This window comes from Hordeum vulgare, chromosome 1H (genome assembly GCF_904849725.1).
Source record: "Hordeum vulgare subsp. vulgare chromosome 1H, MorexV3_pseudomolecules_assembly, whole genome shotgun sequence".
Lineage (NCBI taxonomy): Eukaryota > Viridiplantae > Streptophyta > Magnoliopsida > Poales > Poaceae > Hordeum > Hordeum vulgare.
Window position 1 is genome coordinate 409,165,601 of NC_058518.1, and position 15,477 is coordinate 409,181,077.

The following is a 15,477-nucleotide window of genomic DNA, read 5'->3' on the forward strand; positions in this document are numbered from 1 at the left end:
AAGGCCGAGATCATCGTCGAGCTGTACGTGTGCTGAACGCGGAGGTGTCGTCCGTTCGGCACTAGATCGGAGCGGATCATGGGACGGATCGCGGGACGGTTCGTGGGACGGTTCGCGAGGCGGATCGAGGGACGTGAGGACGTTCCACTACATCAACCGCGTTTCTCAACGCTTCTGCTATGCGATCTACTAGGGTACGTAGATCAGAAATCCCCTCTCGTAGATGGACATCACCATGATAGGTCTTCGTGCGCGTAGGAAATTTTTTGTTTCCCATGCGACGTTCCCCAACAGTGGCATCATGAGCTAGGTTCATGCGTAGATGTAATCTCGAGTAGAACACAAAAGTTTTTGTGGGCGGTGATGTGCGTTTTTCTACCCTCCTTAGTCTTTTCTTGATTCCGCGGTATTGTTGGATCGAAGCGGCTCGGACCGACATTACTCGTACGCTTACGAGAGACTGGTTTCATCGCTACGAGTAACTCCGTTGCTCAAAGATGACCGGCGAGTGTCGGTTTCTCCAACTTTAGTTGAATCGGATTTGACCGAGGAGGTCCTTGGATGAGGTTAAATAGCAATTCATATATCTCCATTGTGGTGTTTGCGTAAGTAAGATGCGATCCTACTAGATACCCATGGTCACCACGTAAAACATGCAGCAACAATTAGAGGACGTCTAACTTGTTTTTGCAGGGTATGCTTGTGATGTGATATGGCCAATGATGTGATGTGATATATTGGATGTATGAGATGATCATGTTGTAATAGTTAATATCGACTTGCACGTCGATGGTACGGCAACCGGCAGGAGCCATAGGGTTGTCTTTAAACTAACGTTTGTGCTTGCAGATGCGTTTACTATATTGCTAGGACGTAGCTTTAGTAGTAATAGCATGAGTAGCACGACAACCCCGATGGCGACACGTTGATGGAGATCATGATGATGGAGATCATGGTGTGACACTGGTGACAAGAAGATCGTGCCAGTGCTTTGGTGATGGAGATCAAGAAGCACATGATGATGGCCATATCATGTCACTTATGAATTGCATGTGATGTTAATCCTTTATGCACCTTATCTTGCTTAGAACGACGGTAGCATTATGAGGTGATCTCTCACTAAAATTTCAAGACGAAATTGTGTTCTCCCCGACTGTGCACCGTTGCGACAGTTCTTCGTTTCGAGACACCACATGATGATCGGGTGTGATAGACTCAACGTTCACATACAACGGGTGCAAAACAGTTGCACACGCGGAACACTCGGGTTAAGCTTGACGAGCCTAGCATGTGCAGACATGGCCTCGAAACACATGAGACCGAAAGGTCGAGCATGAATCGTATAGTTGATATGATTAGCATAGAGATGCTTACCACTGAAACTATTCTCGACTCACGTGATGATCGGACTTGAGATAGTGGATTTGGATCATGTACCACTCAAATGACTAGAGAGATGTACTTTTTGAGTGGGAGTTCTTAAGTAATATGATTAATTGAACTAATTGTCATGAACATAGTCTAATGGTCTTTGCGAATTACGATGTAGCATGCGCTATAGCTCTACTGTTTTTATATGTTCCTAGAGAAAATTTAGTTGAAAGTTGATAGTAGCAAACTTTGCAGACTCAGTCTATAAAACCGAGGATTGTCCTCATTGCTGCACAGAAGGCTTATGTCCTTAATGCACCACTCGGTGTGCTGCACCTCGAGCGTCGTCTGTTGATGTTGTGAACATCCGATATACACGTTTCTGATGACTACACGATAGTTCAGTGCAAAATACTTAATGGCTTAGAAGCAAGGCGCCGAAGACGTTTTGAAACGTCACGGAACATAAGAGATGTTCTAAAGAGATGAAATTGTGATTTCATGCTTGTGCCCTTGTTAAGAGGTATGAGACCTCCGACAAGATTCTTTGTCCATGAAGTAAAGGAGAAAAGCTCAATCGTTGAGCGTGTGCTCAGATTATCTGAGTACGACAATCGCTTGAATCAAGTAGGAGTTGATCTTCCAGATAAGATAGTGATGGTTCTCCAAAGTCACTGCCACCAAGCTGTGAGAGCTTCGTGATGAACTATAACATATCAAGGATAGATACAATGATCCTTGAGCGATTCGCGATGTTTGACACTGCGAAAGTAGAAATCTAGAAGGAGCATCAATAGTTGATGGTTAGTAAAACCACTAAGTTTTGATAAAGTCAAGGGCTAGAAGGGATACTTCGTGAAACCGTAAAGCAGTTGCTGCACTAATGAAGAGACCCCATATTAAACCCAAGCCCGGGACTAAGTGCTTCTTTTATGAGGGGAACGGTCATTGAGGCGGAGCAACTCTAGATACTTGGTAGATAAGAAGGCTGGCAAAAGTCGAAAGAAGTATATTTGATATACATGATGTTGATGTGTACTTTACTAGTACTCCTAGTAGCACGAGGGTATTGGATACCGGTTCGGTTGCTAAGTGATTAGTAACACGAAATGAAAGTTACGCATAAATGGAGACTAGCTAAAGGCGGGGTGACGATACGTGTTGGAAGTGTTTCCAAGGTTGATATGATCAAACCTCGCACGCTCCCTCTACCATCGGGATTGGTGTTAAACCTAAATAATTGTTATTTTGTGCTTGCGTTAAGCATGAACATGATTGGATCGTGTTTATTGCAATACGGTTATTCATTTAAAGAGAGTAATGGTTACTCTATTTGCTTGAATAATCACCTTCAATGGTTTATTGAATCTCGATCGTAGTGTTACACATGTTCATGATATTGGTGCCAAAAGATACGAGGTAATGATGATAGTACTACTTACTTGTGGCACTGCCACTTGAGTCATGTTGGTATAAATTACATGAAGAGGCTCCATGCTGATGGATCTTTATACTCACTTGATTTTGAATCACTAGTGACATGCAAATCATACCACATGAGCAAGGCCTTGTTTTCATTGAGATGAAACAAGATAGTAACTTGTTGGAAGTGATACATTTTGATGTATGCAGTCCAATGGGTGCTGAGGCATGCAGTGGATATCATTATGTTCTTACTTCAATGACGATTTGAGTGGATACAAGAGTATTTACTTAATGAATCACAAGTCTAAAATTTTGAAAAGTTCAATTCTGTTTCGGAGTGAAGTTCGTCGTAACAAGAGGATAAACTGTCTACGATATGATCATAGAAATGAATATCTGAGTTACGAGTTTTGGTACGCAGTTAAGACAATGTGGAAATTGTTTCGCAGTTCATGCCACCTGGAACATCATAGTGTGATGATGTGTCTGAATGTCATAGCCACGCACTATTTGGTATGGTGCATGCTATGATGTCTCTTATCGAATTACCATTATCGTTTATGGGTTATGCATTAGAGACAACCGCATTCACTTTAAATAGGGCACCGCGTATTTCCGTTGAGATGACATAGTATAGACTGAGGTTTATAGAAATCTAAACTGTCGTTTCTTGAAAGTTTGGGGCATCGACACTTATGTGAAAAAGTTTCGGTCTGATAAGCTCGAACCCAAAGCGGATAAATGCATCTTCATAGGATATCCAAAACAGTTGGGTACACCTCCCATCTCAGATCCGAAAGAAAAGTGTTTGTTTCTAGAAACGGATCCTTTCTCGAGGAAAGGTTTCTCTCGAAAGAATTGAGTGGGAGGGTGGTAGAACTTGATGAGGTTATTGAACCATCACTTCAACCAGTGTGTAGCAGGGCGCAGGAAGTTGTTCCTGTGGCACCTACACCAATTGAAGTGAAAGCTGATGATGGTGATCATCGAGCATCGAATCAAGTTACTACAAATCTCGTAGGTTGACAAGGTCGCGTACTACTGCAGAGTGGTACGGTAACCCTGTCTTGGAGGTCATGTTGTTGAGCAACAGTGAACCTACGAGTTATGGAGAAAGCAATGGTGGGCCCGGATTACGACAAATGGCTGGAGGCCATGAAATCCGAGAGAGGATCCATGTATGAAAACAAAGTGTAGACTTTGGAAGAACTACTTGATGGTCATAGGACTATTGAGTAAAGATGGATCTTTAAAAGGAAGACAGACGATGATGGTGATAAGTCACTGTTAAGAAAAGCTCGACTTGTCGCAAAGATGTTTCCGACAAGATCAAACAGTTGACTATGATAAGACTTTCTCACTCGTAGTGATGCTAAAAGTCTGTTAGAATTATGTTAGTAGTTGCTGCATTATTTATGAAATATTGCACATAGGATGTCAAAACATTGTTTCCTCGACGGTTTCCTTGAGAAAACATTGTATGTGATACAACCAGAAGTTTTTGTCGATCCTAAAGATACTAACAAGTATGCAAGCTCCAGCGATCCTTCAATGGACTGGTGCAAGCATCTCGGAGTTGGAATATACACTTTGATGAGATGATCAAAGATTTTGGGTTTGTACAAGGTTTATGAGAAACTTGTATTTCCAAAGAAGTGAGTGGGAGCACTATAGAATTTCTGATAAGTATATGTGGTTGACATATTGTGGATCAGAAGTAATGTAGAATTTCTGTAAAGCATACAAGGTTGTTTGAAAGGAGTTTTCAAAGGAGTACCTGGATTGCGCTACTTGAACGTTGAGCATCAAAGATCTTTGGAGATAGATCGAAAGCGCTTAATAGAAGTTTCAACAAGATGCATGCCTTGACAAGTTTTTGAAGGAGTTCAAAATAGATCAGCAAAGAAGGAGTTCTTGGTTGTGTTGTGAGGTGTGAATTTGAGTAAGACTCAAAACCCGACCCCGGAAAAATAAAGAGAATAGACGAAGGTCGTCTTCTATGCCTTGGTCGTAGAATCTGAAGTATGCCATGCTGGGTACCGCACCTGATGTGTGCCTTGACTCAAAGTCTGTTGAGAGGTACAGAGAGTGATCAATGATTGAATCACTAGAAGCGGTCAAAATTTATCCTTAGTAACTGATGGACTAAGGAATTTTTCTCGATTATGGAGGCGGTTAAAAAGTTCGTCGTAAAGGGTTACATCGATGCAAGCTTTGACACTAATCCGAATAACTATGAGTAGTGAAACGGATTCGTATAGTAGAGTAGATATTTGGAGTATTTCCGAATAGCACATAGTAGCAGCATCTATAAGATGACATAAAGATTTGTAAAGAACACACGGATCTGAAAGTTTCAGAACCGTTGACTAAAACCTCTCTCACGAGCAAGACGTGATCAGACCCCATAACTATATGGGTGTTGGATTCGTTGAAATCACATGGTGATGTGAACTAGATTATTGACTCTAGTGCAAGTGGGAGACTGTTGGAAATATTCCCTAGAGGCAATAATAATTAGTTATTATTATATTTCTTTGTTCATGATAACCGTTTATTATCCATGCTATAATTGTATTGATTGGAAACACAGTGCATGTGTGGATACATAGACAAAACACTGTCCCTAGTAAGCCTCTAGTTGACTAGCTCGTTGATCAAAGATGGTCAAGATTTCCTGACCATAGGCAAGTGTTGTCACTTGATAACGGGATCACATCATTAGGAGAATCATGTGATGGACTAGACCCAAACTAATAGACGTAGCATGTTGATCGTGTCATTTTGTTGCTACTGTTTTCTGCGTGTCAAGTATTTGTTCCTATGACCATGAGATCATATAACTCACTGACACCGGAGGAATGCTTTGTGTGTATCAAACGTCGCAACGTAATTGGGTGAATATAAAGATGCTCTATAGGTATCTCCTAAGGTGCTCGTTGAGTTAGTATGGATCAAGACTGGGATTTGTCACTCCGTGTGACGGAGAGGTATCTCGGGGCCCACTCGGTAATACAACATCACGCACAAGCCTTGCAAGCAATGTGACTTAGTGTAAGTTGCGGGATCTTGTATTACGGAACGAGTAAAGAGACTTGCCGGTAAACGAGATTGAAATAGGTATGCGAATACTGACGATCGAATCTCGGGCAAGTAACATACCGAAGGACAAAGGGAATGACATACGGGATTATATGAATCCTTGGCACTGAGGTTCAAACGATAAGATCTTCGTAGAATATGTAGGATCCAATATGGGCATCCAGGTCCCGCTATTGGATATTGACCGAGGATTCACTCGGGTCATGTCTACATAGTTCTCGAACCCGCAGGGTTTGCACACTTAAGGTTCGACGTTGTTTTATGCGTATTTGAGTTATATGGTTGGTTACCGAATGTTGTTCGGAGTCCCGGATGAGATCACAGACATCACGAGGGTTTCCGGAACGGTCCGGAAACGAAGATTGATATATAGGATGACCTCATTTGATTACCGGAAGGTTTTCGGAGTTACCGGGAATGTACCGGGAATGACGAATGGGTTCCGGATGTTCACCAGGGGGGCAGCCCACCCCGGGGAAGCCCATAGGCCTTGGGGGTGGCGCACCAGCCCTTGGTGGGCTGGTGGGACAGCCCAAGAAGGCCCTATGCACCATAGATAGAAAATCAAAGAGAAAAGAAAAAAAAAGGAGGTGGGAAGGAAGAGAAGGACTCCACCTTCCAATCCTAGTTGGACTAGGATTGGAGGAGGACTGTCACGCCCAAGATGCGACCCTATCCTCAATTTGGCACGAGGGCCTCGTCAGGGATAGAAGCGCATCTCGTCGTGTCGCAAGAGTGGATATCGTTACAAGTACATGTACTGAAAAGATGAGATATATGAAGGGTTGGCTTACACTCGCCACAAGCTACATCAGAGTCACATCAGCACATTACATAATCATCAAGAGTAAGAGCAGGGTCCGACTACGGATGAAAACAAATGACAAAAGAAGAATGACGTCCATCCTTGCTATCCCAGGCTGCCGGCCCGGAACCCATCCTAGATCGATGAAGAAGAAGAATAAGCAACTCCAAATGAACAATCAACGCGCTCGCGTCAAGTAACCTTTACCTGTACCTGCAACTGGTGTTGTAGTAATCTGTGAGCCACAGGGGACTCAACAATCTCATTTCCAAAGGTATCAAGACTAGCAAAGCTTGTTAGGTGAGGCATGGTTAAGTGGTGAGGTTGCAGCAGCGGCTAAGCATATATATGGTGGCTAACTTACGAATACAAGAAATAAGAGGGGGAAGATCTACGCATAGCGGACGTGACTACTGATGATCAAATGAATGATCCTGAACACCTACCTACGTCAGACATAACCCCACCGTGTCCTCGATCGGAGAAGGAACTCATGAAACAGACAATCACGGTTACGCACACAGTTGGCATATTTTAATTAAGTTAACTTCAAGTTATCTATAACCAGTGTTAAACAAAGTATCCACTTTGCCACATAACCGCGGGCACGGCTTTCCGAAAGATTTAACCCTGCAGGGGTGCTCCAACTAGTCCATCACAAATTACCACAAGCCGCATAGAAATCCTCAATCACGAAGCTCGCGATCTCGTCGGATTCCCTAGTGGAAAACCTCAACTCTGAGATTACTCAAAGCATCACCAGAATCCCGATGCACAAGATATTTCGTCAAAGGTAAAACTAATCCAGCAAGGCCGCCCGACGTGTCGACGATCCCGATAGGAGTCGCGTACCTCGTTCTCAGGACACGACGGATAAGCACAGCGTACGGTGGCCTGATAGAAATCTCCCGAGTTGCCCCGGGTTGGCCCCGCAAACGGCTCTAGTTTGGACCAACACTCATGAGGAGCACTGGCCCGGGGGTTGATTAAATTTCCTCGGGTTAATTACTCCCTATGCAGTTTATTAGTGATTAGGCAAATGTAGTACCAAAGTTGGGCCTTGCCAGACCATCTTTAATCTAAAACGAATTATCAAGGGGGTCCCCATAACAACCCCGATCGTGTTAGGAGCGCTCGTTTATGGAACATAACACCGGTAGCCGAAACTAAGGGGGCAAAGGTGGAACAAAACACCAGGCTAGAAAGGCCGAGCCTTCCACCTTTTACCAAGTATATAGGTGCATTAAATTAAATAGCATTGATATGGTGATATAACAAGGTACCCATGTTCTCACATGGTAGCAACTGCACCTGCAACTAGCAACGCTAACAACAGGGTTAAGCAAGCAGTAACATAGCCAATCAGTGGTTTGCTAGGTCGAACAGGTTGAGGGTAATCATGGCATTGTTGAGAGGCTGATATTTAACAGGTGGTAGGCAACGAGACATAAACGGTAGCAACGAAATAACTAGCATGGCAATGATAGTAATGGTATCTGGGGAAATGATCATCTTGCCTGAGATCCCGCTTGGAAGAAGAACAACTCGGTGAAGTCAGCGAACCGACATAGTCGAACGGTCCTCACATTCCGACACGCTTGCGGAACTCTATCGAGACGGAGGAAACCGGAAACAAACATCAACACTAGTATTCACCACCACAAGGCAAGACATGATGCAACCCTAATATGATGCATGAACAGGTCATCGATGCACGGGATGGCACGGCAAAACACCTCACACATACACTACACATTAAATGAAGCTCGATATGCAACGGGTTGCATATCGACGAAACTCCACGTTTAAATATTTAATTAACTCCCGTTAATTATCACGACAATATTAAATGTTGTTAACATGGCAAGGGGTGAGCGATGAACCTACAAGTCATCCTAGTCGACAGCATGTCGGACTTTGAACGGAGCTACGGCACAAGAATAAGCAACACAAAATAAATATGCCATGAATGCGTCATGCAGGCGAGTTCAAACATCACGGGCAAGAAGAGAAAGAAACTTGTGTCGCCATGGCAAACGAAAGGGAACCATGGCGGCAAAACGGAAACGATGCCACGGCAACGTTCCTATCCCGACAACTCGGCGAGCAATCGTGCCAACGTATTCGAACGCGTGTGGGAACGGTAAATAAAGATGGGGTGATCCCGTATCTCGGGTTCCCATGTGTCGAGGGCTCGACGAAAAGGAAGACGACGAGCACGGCAAATAAACGGTGCATACATACGGTGCATACATGCATTCAACTTGTACAACACACACATTCGTACATCGCTAGCACACGGTACTCGACATGTCCCATCGGTATACCTTCGACGCGTGCGAATCGGAGGGGTTCGGTCGAAGCGGACGTCGTGGTCGTCGTGGAAGTAGTCGTTCACGCGCCGGCGGTTGAAGTAGTGGTGCACGGTCTCGTCGACGGTAGTCGTACTCTCGGCGTCGGCAGACGGTCTTCGGCGTCGGTAGTCGTTCACGAATCCGTGGATGTCCGGGGTCGTCGGAGCGTCGTGGTACTCGCGGCGAACTTGTCGAGGACCCACGAAGGCGGTGATCATGCACGCAGCAACGGCACGCGACATGACAGCAACTACAACGGCAAAGCGGCACTAGCACTAGCATGCCGCAACCTACCACTAGCAGCAATGCAAACTAGCAGCAGCAAAGCCAGCTACAACAGCAATCGCACGGCAGCGGCGCAAGCACGGCAACAACAACTACAGGCAAGCTAACGGCAGCAAGAGCAAGCTAGCTTGCAACTAACAGCAACAGGACAACTCACAACAGCACTGGCTACGACAGCTATCGGCAAGGGCAGCAGCAACATCTCGACAACAACACCAGCTAGCTGGCGGCACCTAGCAAAGCAGCAGCGATGCAGCACGCAACAGGCAGCAGCTAGCTACAGCGACTACACAGCAGGGCAGGCAACGACAACTACCGCGGGCACAACAGCAACACTTGACAGCAACAACGCACGGCAGCGAGGCAACAAGCCCAAACAACAAGCAAGCTACAGCACACAGCAGCAACAGCAATCAGCATCAGCGTCTGCAGGCAAGCAGGGCAGCAGGCAACGCGTGCATCTACTACCGGCAGCAGGAATAGCAGCATAGCAAACGCAATAGCGGCCTAGCAGTCTAACAGCAACAGGCAAGCATCAACTGCAGCTGCCAGCAACACAACTCGGCACGAGCGCAGCAACAGCAACGGCAGTGGCGTGCTATCTCGGCGTCGGCAAGGGAACGGGCGGTCCGGCGAGCACGACGGGGCGGCGACCGGGAGGCGAGCGAGGACGACCAGGGGGCAAGGCCGACGGGGCGATGATCTCGGGCCTGGGAAGCAGGGGCGATGGGAGAAGCTATCCTCGCAGCAGACGGCGGCGGCGGCGCACTCGGGTCGAGGGGCGACCAGCATGGCGCGCGGGGGCGAGGTCCGAGGAGGAGGAGGCGTCCACGACGCGCAGCGCGGCGGAGGGGATCCCCTGGTGGCGGGCACGGCAGGGCGGCGCGCGGGGCGGCTCGCTGACGGCGCGGCCATGACGGCGACGGGGGCGAGGCGCGGGTGACGACGGCGCTGCAGGGCAAGGGCGGCGGCTCGAACTCGGAGAAGAGGAGCAGAGGGCGAGGCGGCCGGCTCGCGAGCACGACGGGGCGTCGCTGCGGAGGCGGAGCGCGGGGCTGCCGGCGGCGGGGAACTCGGGGCGACGGCGAGCGCAGGCGGCGGGTCTCCTGCAGGTGGCCGGCGCGCTCGGGAGGAAGAGGAGGCGGCAGGAGGGGCTTGGCGGCGACCGGCGGGGGGCTCGGGGCTGCTGGCGCGGGGCTGACGGCGCAGCCCTCGAGCAGGGGAGGCCAGGTCGCGGGGCGTTGGGCGGCGGCACGGGGGAGATGGGGGTCTGGGGTGTCGGCACTAGGTCAGGGAGGAGGCATGGGCCTGGCCGGCTGGGCTGGGCTCCCTCCCCCTGATGCACTTTGGTTTTTTTTTCTTTTGAAAAAAAAAACCCTTAAAACAGAAATCTGTTAAAAGAAAGGTCTTTTCCAACGAAATAAAAACAAACTAAAGATAGTATCTTTTACCCATTTAAAACAAACCCCAACTATAAATAGTTTGGGCTTTTTCTTAAACAAATAAAATGAAACCCTTTTAAGATTTAAAATAAAACCCTTCTTAGAAGAATTAAAAAAAACCAAACCCTTTCTTTTAAAAGAATTAAAATCAACACCCTTTTGAAGAATTAAATTAAAACTCCTTTAACAAGAAAAAAAATAAGATAACCCCTTTTTTTAAAGGATTAAATAAGACCTCTTTATTTAAAGGATAAATAGAAGCCTTTTAAAAGAGAAATAAAATGGGAGGGTTTTAAAATAAGACAAACGGAGAGTTAAAATAAAACCTAAGGGTTGCCCCTACGTTTAATAAAAGGACTTTTAAAAAGAAGACGAATATTTTGGAAGAGGGGTAAAGTTAGAAATCTTTAGGAAAACCACAAAACAACTTAGGAGGGGAGAAGAGGGGAGAAGGTTTAGGTCAGCGGTGCAACGGGGTTTAGCGGTGGCTCTCACGCTCCCTCTCTCATCGCGCCAACAAACGACGCCACTCACGAAACACTAACACCCAACAACACGAAGCAACAAACAACACCGATAAAACACAGATGACATGATGCCATGCATGATGCGATGATGCAACTACATGACGATGTAGTGAATAAAAACTAAACATACGACGAAAACGGAATAAATGGGGGAATCTTCTGGAACGTCGGTCTCGGGCTGTCACAAGGACTCCTCCTCCCCTTGGTGGCGCAGCCCTTGGGGCTCCTTGAGCCTCAAGGCAAGCCTCCCCTCCCCTCCTCCTATATATATGGAGCTATTAGGGTTGATTTGAGACAACTTTTGCCACGGCAGCCCGACCACATACCTCCACGGTTTTTCCTCTAGATCGCGTTTCTGCGGAGCTCGGGCGGAGCCCTGCTAAGATTAGATCACCACCAACCTCCGGAGCGCCGTCACGCTGCCGGAGAACTCATCTACCTCTCCGTCTCTCTTGCTGGATCAAGAAGTCCGAGATCATCGTCAAGCTGTACGTGTGTTGAACGCGGAGGTGCCGTCCGTTCGGCACTAGATCGGTGCGGATCGTGGGACGGATCGCAGGACGGTTCGTGGGACGGTTCGCGGGGCGGATCGAGGGACGTGAGGACGTTCCACTACATCAACCGCATTTCTTAATGCTTCTGCTGTGCGATCTACTAGGGTACGTAGATCGGAAATCCCCTCTCGTAGATGGACATCACCATGATAGGTCTTCGTGCGCGTAGGAAATTTTTTGTTTCCCATGCGATGTTCCCCAACACAGTGATGGCATGCTCTTGGAAGTATTGCTTCAATTTCTTTGCAGCAAGGTAAACACCATAACACATTTTCTGATAATGAGGGTAGTTCTGCTTAGAGGCAGACAAGACCTTGCTAAGGTAGTAGACAGGGCGCTGCACTGGCAGGGCCTTGCCTTCCTCTTTACGCTGAACTACCAACACTACGCTGACCACGCGAGTGGTCGCCGCGATGTATATGAGTATGGGTTCCCTTTCAGATGGGGCTGCCAAGAATGGCAGGCTCGAGATTACCCGCTTGAGGTCGCGGAAGGCTTCGTCCGCCTGGTCGTTCCACTCGAACTTTGTCGTCATCTTCATGAGCTTGTAGAGTGGAAGGGCCTTCTCACCAAGTCGGCTGACGAACCGGCTGAGGGATGCCAAGCAGCCGGCGAACTTTTGGACGTCGAGGATCCGAGCCGGCCGCACCATCCGCTCGATGGTGCTGATCTTCTCAGGGTTCGCTTCGATGCCGCGGGCGGATATGAAGAACCCCAAGAGTTTGCCGCCTGGGACCCCGAAGACGCACTTCTCAGGGTTGAGCCGGATCTTGTATTCGCGCAGATTAGCGAATGTCTCCCGTAGGTCGTCGAGGAGGCTGAAGTGCTGCTTCGTCTTGACGACAATGTCATCCACATAGACGTGGATGTTTCTGCCAATCTGTGGCAGTAGGCACTGCTGCATGCAGTGTTGGAATGTCGCACGTGCGTTCTTCAGACCGAACGTCATGGTGGTGTAGCAGTAGGCCCCGAAGGGCGTGATGAAGGAGGTCTTCACGGGATCAGTTGGATCCAGCTTGATTTGATGGTAGCCTGAATAAGCATCCATAAACGACAGCAGTTCGCAGCCTGCAGTGGAGTCGATCACTTGATCTATCCTAGGCAACGCGAAAGGGTCTTTCGGACAGGCCTTATTCAGGCTAGTGTAGTCGATACACATTCGCCATGTGTTGTTCTTCTTCAGCACCAGGACTGGGTTAGCCAGCCAGTCCGGGTGGAAAACCTCCATGATGAAGCCGGATGCGAGGAGCCGGGTGATTTCTTCTCCGATCGTGCGCCGCTTCCCCTCGGCGAAGCGGCGCAGGGGTTGTTTCACCGGCTTCGCATCCGGTCGCACGTGAAGTTTGTGCTCGGCGTACTTCCTCGGAACACCCGGCATGTCCTTGAGGGACCATGCAAAGATGTCCCGATTCTCACGGAGGAAGTCGACGAGCTCGCCTTCCTATTTGGGGCTGAGGCCAGCCCCGATGGTGACGCACTACTTCGCGTTGGCAGGGTCGAGTGGGACCTGTTTGGTCTCTTTAGCCGGCTTGAAAGAGCCCTCGCCGGTCGATTGGGACGGAGGAGAAGGAATCACCGGCTGCTCGGCAGCCTGGGCCACGAGCCGGTCAATCTGCCGCTTCTCCTCAGCAATCACCAAGGCGTCGGTGAGGCGGCTGCTATCTTGGGCACACTCGAGCGACTTCTTGTAGTCGCCAACAACAGTGATGATGCCCTTGGGACCCGGCATCTTCATCTTTAGGTAGGCATAATGCGGAATAGCCATGAACTTGGCCAAAGCCGGTCTTCCCAACAGCGCGTGATACGGGCTACTGAGGTCTACTACCTCGAACCATATGGACTCTCGGCGGAAGTGGGCCTTGTCGCCGAAGAGGACGTCCAGCTGGATCTTGCCGATGGGCGAGCAGGACTGCCCAGGCACGATGCCATGGAAGACAGTGCTGGTTGGCAGGACGTCCGTCTCCTTGAGCCCAAGCTTGAGGAGAGTGTCGAGGTAGAGGATGTTGATGCTGCTGCCGCCATCGACCAGCACCCGGGAGAATCGGCAGGTGAGCCTTTTGGAGGCGAAGGTGGGGTCGAGGACGAGCGCGTATAATCCCAGGTTGGGCATCACCGCAGGATGGTCCACCCGGCTCCATGTGATTGGTTTGTCAGACCAATGCATGTACTGGGGAACCGGGAGGACAGTGGCGTTTACCTCGTGCCGTCTTTGGCGTAGGTTGTGCTTGTCGTCGCCTTCGCTGGTGAAGACGACGAACGCTCCGTCTTGATGAGGATAGTCGTCTGGGTGATGACCGTCATCGCGAGGTGGCGGTGGCGGAGGCAGAGCGTGGTTGGGAGCCGCCGCACGGGCCGCCGCATGTGCACCCGGAGGAGCCGGCATGCCATCCCCTTGCGACAGCCGGCGCGCAACGTTGCACTGTCGAAGGGTATGGGAAGACGGCGTCTCCCCAGAATGTATCTTGCAGGGGGCGTCGAGCAGCTGCTCGAAGGACTGCTTGGGCAGCCAGTTGGGGTTGCTCCGATTGGGACGCTTTCGTGGAGGGCCGGCTTGAGAAGCCGACGCCTCGCCCTCCACATTGGCCACCAACTTGCTGTTGGAGCGGGGATCCATCTGATCCGCCTTGCGCTTGTAGTTGTTCTGGCCGCCTCGGTTGTCCCCAGCCGGCTTGGGAGTAGCCCGCGTAGGCACAACCTTGTCCGAGGCGGTCACCTTGATGCGCATTGTGGAGTCGGCCGTGGAGTACTTGTCTGCCTAGGCCATGAGCACCGCCAAAGAGGTGGGCTCGGCGCACATGAGCTTGTGCTTGAGGAGGGTGCCGTCTCGGCAACCGTCAATGAAGTACTGGATGGCTTGTACCTCATGCACCCCTCGCAGGAGTTGCAGAGCTCAGTCCACCGGGTGACGTAGTCGCGAAGGGGTTCGTCGGCCTTCTGGACGCACATAGCCAGCTCGCGGGGCTGGCCAGGGCGCTTGTAGGTGCCGGTGAAGTTGCGGACGAACGCCTCCTCGAAGTCCACCCAGGAGTTGACACTGCCGGCCGGGAGGCTGTTAAGCCAAGTTCGGGCCGAGCCGGCCAACATGAGTGGCACGTAGCGAACTGCTACGCGCTTGTTGCCCCTGGCGATGCCTACGGCCGTGGTATAATCAATCAGCCAGTCTTCTGGCTTGGCCGTGTCGTTGTATTTCGGCGTATCCCGAGGTAAGTTGAAACCTCGGGGGAACGGCTCCCCTCGGATCCGGGGGCCGAAGCATGCCAGACCGACGGGTTCGTCTTCCTCTAGGAGGGCTGACTGGGCGAGGACGATGAGACGCCGACGGGCATCCCGCTCATCCTGGGTGGCGTGGGCGCCAGCCCCGGTGGCGAGAGGGGAGGCGCCTCGTGAGCCAGAGACGTGAGTTCTTCGCGGGGGGAGAACCTCACACTCCGAATCGCCCTCGTCGCCTCCGCGACGCAAGCCCGAAGTGTGCTCGCTCTGGCGCTGAGAGCGCCGGTCTTGGCTTCCCTCGCCCCTCCGCCCGGAAGGGCGATGCGAGGAAGATCCTTCTACGTGGTGCTGGCCGCTAGGATTGCGGCGTGCCCCTGAGTTCGGTCCCGGGGACTCCGATTG